The sequence below is a fragment of the Rhinopithecus bieti genome, unplaced genomic scaffold (genome assembly GCF_001698545.2).
Source record: "Rhinopithecus bieti isolate Rb0 unplaced genomic scaffold, ASM169854v2 scaffold_12667, whole genome shotgun sequence".
Taxonomy (NCBI): domain Eukaryota; kingdom Metazoa; phylum Chordata; class Mammalia; order Primates; family Cercopithecidae; genus Rhinopithecus; species Rhinopithecus bieti.
Window position 1 is genome coordinate 75,938 of NW_016807256.1, and position 6,953 is coordinate 82,890.

Genomic DNA, 6,953 nt, shown 5'->3' on the forward strand with positions numbered 1-6,953 from the left:
AGACCAGCCTGGCCAACATGGTGAAACACTGTCTCTACTAAAAGTATAAAAATTAGCCAGGTGTGGCGGCGGGTGCCTGTAATCCCAGCTACTCGGGAGGCTGAGGCAGGAGAATAGCTTGAACCCCAGAGGTGGAGGTTGCAGTGAGTTGAGATTATACCACTGCGCTCCAGCCCTCCAGCCTAGGCGACAGAGTGAGACTCGGTCTCAATAAATAAAAATAAAATAAAATAAAGATGCGTATGTTCTGAAGGGTAACTACATTTTATTCTTTCTCAAACAACTTTTACAGTGGATAGTGCTGTAACGGTTGTTTAGCTCTGGTCATTTTTTTTGTGATCTGCAAAAGGAGAGATCCTTTTCCTGTTCACTGCCTCTAGTACCCAACTCTAATACTCCTTTGACCTCACAGGCACTTAGAATCCATCAGTGGCTCCATCTTTTCTCAGACTTCACCTCCTTTGTATCCTTATTCCTTTCCTTCATAGCTTCAGTGCCAGTCACAGACGTCGTTACTCCCTGGCACACTACCTCAGCACTTCAGCACTTTCTTTCTTTCTTATATTCAGCCGACAAAGCCCCAGCCTCGTGAAATTCAGTCATGTCTGCCCCATGCCTGCTCCATCTTGAAGCTGAATGTGACTCCTTCATTGATCCCCTTTAAGTTTATGTCCACCCCAGGTAAACTTCTTGCCGCCAAGCCCACCTGCATACTGCAGTTCCCGGGTCTCTCCTAGCCTCTCCCACCCTCCTCGTCAGCTGTCACACCTCCTTGCAACTGATCTCTTAGTTCCCAGAGAGCGCAGAAGCAAGCTCAAGAGAATGTCTACAGGCCAGCATCTGCTCCTTTGCCCTGCCTGCCTTGTGCTGTCATGGAGCGCCTGTCCCAGGCCCTCGCTGCTGTTCTAAGGCATCTCTCCAGCCCTCTCCTGCATCAGAGACTCCTCCCTCGCCGGCCCTAGAAACTTGTTGCTACTTCTCCCACCTTGATAAAAGCTGCTCCTAACCCTCCTGTCTAGCATCTCTGCTTTCCTTTACCAGCAAGACCCCAGTCCCTGTCTCCACACCCTCTTCAACCTTCTACAAGGTTCCTTTGCTGCCATAGCTCTGCCAAGCTGCTCCATGAAGTCTCCAGTGATGACCTTCATGTTGTTAAATCTGGGAGCTGCTTGTCACTTCTTGTCCTGGAGCTGTTGTCATCAGTTAACCCCAATACCCATACGAGGCAATCCTTTCCCTCCCTTGAGTCTTTGCACTGATGTGCACCTTCTCAGTGCAAACCACAGCTTTTGTCTCTTTCTAGCTGAATACGTGACTGACTGTGCTTATCTTAGCTATCACCCCTGCCGGAGCAGAAGCTCCACAGGACAGGATTGTCTCCTTGATTCACAGATGTAGCCCAGGCTCCTAGAACAGTGCCTGGCATCTGTGGGTCCTCAGGAAGTCCTGGGTGAGTGTGTGAATGTCTGTCCTCCTCAGTCTTTCCTGTTTCGCATGTGATGTTGGAAGGCCTCAGGCTCAGGCTTTTCTTCTCCACCCTCACTCCCGAAGTGATTCCGTCCAGCCTCATGGCTCCTAAATTTATGTCTCCAGGCTGACTGGGTCACGGGAACTCCTTATCCTCCCCAGATCTTCTCTTTCCCTGGTCTTCTCCTTTCCAGTAAACAGCAACTCCAACTCCTTGCTCCTCAGGCCAGAAACCTGGCACTGGTTATCTCCTTTGTCCACAAATACTGTGACTCCACTTGCAAGATGGATGCAAAATCTGATGAGTTCCCCTGCCTCCACTGCTCCCACCCTGGTCCAGGTGTCCGGCTTCCCTTCCTCTGCCCTTGCCCCCTGGTTCTTGGTTTAGTTCTGCAATATTGTGCGCCACACCAGGGTGCTCTTCTGTTCAGAACCCTCCAGTGCGTCCCTGCTCACTCAGAATCACAGCCCAACAGGATCACCTCTCTTGCCACTCTCCCACCACTCATGCACTGCGGCCTCACTGGCCTCCTGGCTCCTCCCTGGACCCTCCAAGTATACCCCTGCCTCAAGGCCTTGACCTCTCCTCTGCCCTCTGTCCTAGGTATCACGCATGTCTGCTCAAGTGTCACCTTCTCAGTGTGACCCTCCCTGAGCACACCCCTGTCTGTAAATCAGGCAGCCTGCTTCTGTCCCACCAGTTCCCCCTGACAAGCATAGGACCTGTCACCATCTGTCACAAGCTGTGTTACTGCTTGGTTTGTTTGTGCTCTCCCACTCCCTTCCCTCCCTTTCCCCATTCCTATAGAATCTGAGTCCCTTGAGGACAGAGGTTTTTTTTTTTTTTTGCCTCTTCCTCGATATATCCTCAGTGCCTAGAATCATGCATACTTTAATTTATTGAGTGAATTAACAAATAAATTCTGTAGTGGGACATTGCCCTGAGGTTTTGTCTTATAAGAGGGACAGAAGAACATGCAGCCTGCTCTGCTGTTGGCTCCTTAGCTTCTCCATGGCTAACAGGAACAATATTGTTTATGGGTTAATCAAAGCCGTAGTCATGAGTTAGAAGGTATACATAAAGGCAAATATGTGGAGATTGAGTTACTTTGGCGGGGGGTGGTGGGGTGCAGTTATCTGAAAACATGGAACAAATCAATGAGAGTCTAAATAGCACCCACATATTTGCCCCTCTTTTAAAACATACCTCCTTTATGAGCATATAATTTTAACAGCACAGTTTCCCAGTGCAGGTTTACGAAACGAGAAATGAATTTTGAGGGCTATCGGGTGCCTTTGCAATCTGTGGCTTAGTATTTGTGTGGCAGCATTTGTGTTTTGCCAACAGATGCACTGCTTAAAGTACCCATGAGAATGGCCTCTGTGGTTTCCTGCTTGCTCAGATGGAACCTTAGGAACTGATTATTGGGAAGAGGTTGACACTACCCACCTCAGCTCCCAGGCTTCAGGGCCTTGGTTGCTACTCCTTTGGGCCCTCGCTGACCCTTGCAGACGCCTTTTGCAACCTCTGCAGCCAGAAGTGACAACCGCTTTCTGGCATGTTGCTCTTTCCCTAATGGCTTATGAGCTTCTTGAGCACCAAAGCATGTGTGACTCCCTCACACCTTCCCCTGTATAGTGTAGCACCACTAACTGTAAGTATAAGGAGAAGGAGTGAGCAATTGATGGTGTCCCCCTGGATCTCCAAGGGAATGGGAGGGGGCAGGGTTTCTGGATTCAATCACGTGCAATCTAGTCATTGGTGTCTAAATGTGCCTGTTACTTGGGGCCAATGTCCAGGTTCACTCAGGAGGCTTAGCCTGCTCGTTTCCCTGCTAGGTATCTATACTTTGGGAGAGCATTTTTTATGCTCTGATTGAACTTTCTGGGTCTCAGCAATTTGAACAATGCTTTGTTTTGCTTCTGGTGAGGTTACAAAGGAAAGAAAAGGAATCTGGTGTTGTAGGAGGTGGTGTGTTGTGTAATTACTTGGGTTCTTTTTTTTTAAGTTTTTTTATATTTTTGCAACGAGGCAAGTTTTCTTTGAATAAATAATGCTGGGAGCTTATCACATAGAAGGCATATGTGTTGTACTCAGTACATTCTGAATTATCTGGGTTTATTTTTGTCTCAAATTCACTTATAAACAATTCAAAGGCTGCTTTTTTAGCTAACAGAAATAGGAAGAGAATCTCAGAATCTATTTTGTCATTTTTTCAATGGGTTGAGTTATAGTGATTGTGATAACTCGGTGGAAAAGCAGTGTAGTGAGTAAACCTCTCTATGGCATATCATGAACATTTTGTTGCTTTTTTGGCTTCTGACCATCTTCGTACCTTTTTTTGTGTTAAAAGTCTCCCCATTGTGTATCTCTTAGTAGGAGGCAGGTGGACCCTAGTTTCTACCTGAGAAAACCTGAAGATGGGGTTGGGGGCCTGTGGTCTACTTCCTTATCATGCTGTCCATGACCACTGCAGTGGCTTTGTAAGGATCCAGGACCCTGGGCCCCTCAGTGGGTGTCTTCCATTTCTTGAGATTGCCTCTTGGTTGTGAGATGGCGGTTGCTGCTCTAGTCATTGCATCCACTCCTCCAGGTAGGAAGAAAGAGGTCATAGGGGAAAGGCAAAATGGCACTTGACATCTTAACTTCTAGGCCCATTCGACATTTCCATTTCCATCTTCACACCCATCATCTTGTCCCAGAGAACACACAGCACCACCAGCTCAGTAGGTATAACAGCAATTATTTATTTCTCACACATGGGTCTGGGTCAGCTGCAAGATGGGATTCAGATCTGTTCTCAAGCCTGTCGTTCCAGGACCCAGGAGGGAGAAGCAACTGCCAGGGGAAGTCTCTTCGTAGGCGGAGGTCAGGAGTCCAAGAGGAGTGAGCAGAGTCACAGAAGCCTCTTAAAGCCTCTTCTTCCCCCATCCCATCAACACGTGAGCAAGCCCAGAGTCAGTGGGTGGGAGGTGTGCTCCGCCCATAGTCAGTGGAACAAGAGCAAGCTTGAAAGAGAATGATGAACAGGAGTGCGCTCAGCCACTGTCTCCTTAGCCATGACGTAATCCCATGGTCTGCTGGGAAGCGGGAAATAACTCTCCTTAGCTGAGCACAGGGTCTCATTAGTAAGGCAGATGGAGAACATGGATGTTGGGGGACAGCTGGCAGTGCCTGCCACAGGGGAATGGATATATTCCCTCCCCTTGCTCTCTGGAAACTAGGGGATGGCGATGAAGCCTAGGCTTGGCCAAACCCATTCTGCCTTCATCTATTTTGACTCTTCAGGGACAGTAAAGGATTAGTCATGGTGGTGGCACCTAAGCCACAAAACCAACAGTCGTGGCTAATGTCCAGTGATGATGTGCAGCAGTGCCCAGGGTGGGTGTCCCAACCAGCAGGTCCCTACAGTGTAACCTTGGCTGTATTTGCAGTGGTGCAGCCTCTATTCCTGCAACTTTTCTGAGCCTAGTTCTCTAGTTCTCTCTCCATTTCCAGATCTGCTGCCCAAGAACTCCTTTGTGATTGAATTTAACCAGAGTTGATTTCTGTTGCTTGAAACTCAGGACCTTGATGCAGTGTGCAGGGTCTGGGCAAGGTAAAAACACACTTTCATGATTTTGCCTCAAGTATAGTAGATGAGCTTAGGCTTTTTGAGCCAGGTAGCCTTGGGATTAATTCTCAGCTCTTGAACCTAGCAGGTGACCTCGGCAATCAAGTCACTTGCCCTCTTTGAGCCTCAGTGTTGCCCTCAGTTAAACATTGCTCACATGTGTTGCTGAGCATTCAGTGAGATTGTATATAAAGTGATCATTATGAAGGTATTGGGAGATCATTTGGGAAAGTGTTCTGGTCTAAGCTTTTGATTGGCTCTCCATCATTTGGGTAATGGGATAGTGATTTAGGAGTACCATAGCAGTTCAAGGGGCCCTTCTGGAAAGGGTATGAGGAAGGTCAGGGACAAGTCTGAAGTGAATCATCCTGGGCTTAATGCCTCTGACTGGGCAGTGGGTACAATTATCTCAGGCTAGTCAGTAGTCATTTATTGTGAGAATACATGGGCAGATTTTTTAATTTCCTTCTCAGTCTAGACTTGAATGCAAACAGTTCTTATTGCTAACTTACCACTAGTCACCACTAATGAACAAAGACTATGAACAGGAAATTCATAAAAGAAGAGATACAGATGGCCAATGAAGATAGGAAAAGAGTTCTGCCTGCTGTTAATCAAAGTGATGCAAACGAAAACAAAATGATGCCTTTTCACCTACCAAATTTGTCAAGATTAAAAAGAAAGCAAAGAGCCAGCGTCAGCTGATGTTCATACCTGCACCTGCTCAGTAGCTTGCTAATGTTCTGCCTGCTCCACACGCCAGGCCAGCCTCCACGGCGCAGCCAGGTGAGGCCTTTCCTTGTATACAGGCACGTTTGGATTCACTGTTGCATAAGTGACACATGTGCATGCTTCACAATTCAGGAAGTGCAAACTTCAGAGTGATGCAAGGTCTGAGTGTCCCTGCTGCCCTGGTCTCCCAGCTGCCTACGCCTGTCTTCAGGGAACAGCTGCATCCAGGGTCTTGTCTGTGTCTTTTGAGGTGTTCTATGCACACACAGACACATCTAAACCTATTTTTATTTTCCCTGCACCTGCTTGGGCTACTGTAAGCTGTTAAATTTTTTTTCTAAGAATTTGTCCATTTTGTCTGACTAGCATAAAGTTGTTCATATTATAGTTTTTTGTACCTTTGCAACATCTGTAATCATGTCTGCTTTTTCATTCCTAGTGTTTGTTGTTTACTTGTACCTTCTCCCATTTTTCCTTGTCTTGGTAAAAGTTCATCAGGTTCATTGGTCTTACAAGAAGCAGACACATAGGCATTATTGCCCTGTATTACTCTGTGTCTCTTTTCTAGTTCATTAAATTCTGCTTTTGCTTTTATCTTTATTATTTTTTCTATGGTCTTAGAGTACATTCTCTGTTTTTTGTTTGTTTGTTTTTTGTTTTGAGAGAGAGAGTCTTGCTCTGTCGCCCAGGCTGGAGTATAGTAGCACGATCTCAGCTCACTGTAACCTCCACCTCCCAGGTTCAAGTGATTCTCGTGCCTCAACCTCCTGAGTGGCTGGGATTTACAGGCATTTGCCCCACATCCGGCTAATTTTTTGTATTTTTAGTAGAGATGGGGTTTTGGCATGTTGACCAGGCTGGTCTCAAACTCCTGACCTCAGGTGATCCACCACCCTCGGCCTCCCAAAGTGCTGGGATTACAGGCATGAGCCACTACGCCCGGCCCTAACTTCTTAAATTATAAATGTGGTTCATTGATTTTTCTACCCTTTTTTCAAATGTAAGCATTTAAGGCTAACCCTTTGGAACTACTTCAACTGTATCTAGCAAGTTCTGATAGTATTGTCACTTGAAGTTAGCCCAAGGATTTTTAAAATTTTCTTTGTTTCTTCCTTCCACTCACAAATTACTTTAAAATGT

At 46.6% G+C, this 6,953-nt stretch overlaps 1 protein-coding gene across 2 annotated transcripts in view; it reads left to right on the top strand.

The window, feature by feature from the left end:
* The window catches only part of MECP2 (methyl-CpG binding protein 2), a 74,119-nt gene that overhangs the window by 35,821 nt on the left and 31,345 nt on the right, over positions 1 to 6,953 (top strand). Inside the window, exons 3-5 of one of the 2 annotated variants that reach the window (XM_017880731.1) lie at positions 4,287 to 4,410; positions 4,967 to 5,066; positions 5,630 to 5,867. The exons of the other annotated variant lie outside the window; for it this stretch is intronic. The gene's annotated coding sequence lies outside the window, so the exon portion shown is untranslated. The remainder of the gene's footprint in view (positions 1 to 4,286; positions 4,411 to 4,966; positions 5,067 to 5,629; positions 5,868 to 6,953) is intronic. 2 annotated transcript variants of the gene reach the window in all.